Raw genomic sequence first — 1,115 nt, 5'->3', positions numbered from 1 at the left:
GAGGGTAAACTGGTATTTGTTTTCCTGACATCTGGGCCTTTTTTGAAAAATCATGATGTTGGTTTTCTTTAGATTTACTGTTAGAGCCCAATTTTGGCAGTATTTGTCGAGCAGGTCTAGTTGTTGCTGTAATCCCTGTTCTGTGGGAGACAGCAGAACCAGGTCGTCCGCATAGAACAGGGATTTCACTTCTCCATCCAGGAGACGGAGACCTGGTGACTCGCTTTGCTCCAGCATGTCTGCTAATTCATTTATGTATATGTTGAACAGGGTCGGGCTCAAATTGCAGCCCTGCCGGACGCCTCTTCTCTGGGTGAAGAAATCGGTGCGTTTGTCTCCAATTTTGACCCCGCATTTGTTTTTCAGATACATTGATTTAATAAGGTCATAGACTTTGCCCCCTATTCCACACTGAAGAAGTTTATAATAGAGCCCTTCGTGCCATATAGAGTCAAAGGCTTTCTTGAAGTCGATGAAAACAGGCGAATATTTTCCCATTTTTTGTTTGCTGTATATGTTTTCCAATGAGGGTGGTGAAGGGTATAGATATGGTCGGCGGTGCGGTGTTTTGGAAGAAAACCTATTGGTTTTTTCTGAGGATATTATGTTTGTTAAGAAAATCAAGTAATCTACTATTTAGAATACTGCAGAATAACTTCCCTAGACAACTGTTGACACAGATGCCGCGGTAGTTATTTGGGTCTGATTTGTTTCCACTTTTATATATGGGGGAGATTAGTCCTTGGCACCAGATATCGGGAAAACAGCCTGAACGTAATATGATGTTGAATAATTTGAGTACCGCACCCTGCATCTCCATATTGCTGAACTTGAGCATTTCATTTTTGATGTTGTCTGGGCCACAGGCTTTCTTTAGGTGGAGAGATTTTGTTTTTGTGGCCAGTTCTTTCCATGTGATTGGGGAGTCTAGAGGGTTTTGGTTGTCTTTAATTGTTGCTTCTAATGTGTGGAGTTTTTTCTGTGACCTGATGTTGACTTGGGTTTGTTTCGTTTATTGGGATGTCTTTGTAGAGGTTTTCAAAATGTGTTCTCCAGATGTCGCCATCTTGGATTGGTAATGCTTGCAATTGTGTTGTACTCAGGTTATTCCACAT

The 1,115-nt window shown here is 41.5% G+C and overlaps 1 protein-coding gene across 2 annotated transcripts in view; it reads left to right on the top strand.

Moving 5' to 3' along the window:
• wdfy3 (WD repeat and FYVE domain containing 3) overlaps positions 1-1,115 on the top strand; it is a 583,406-nt gene that overhangs the window by 162,806 nt on the left and 419,485 nt on the right. The window lies entirely within an intron of this gene.

This window comes from Somniosus microcephalus, chromosome 2 (assembly GCF_052327205.1).
Source record: "Somniosus microcephalus isolate GS21.2 chromosome 2, FLI_Smic_1.0, whole genome shotgun sequence".
Taxonomy (NCBI): domain Eukaryota; kingdom Metazoa; phylum Chordata; class Chondrichthyes; order Squaliformes; family Somniosidae; genus Somniosus; species Somniosus microcephalus.
This window is presented reverse-complemented; position numbering and strand designations above follow the sequence as displayed.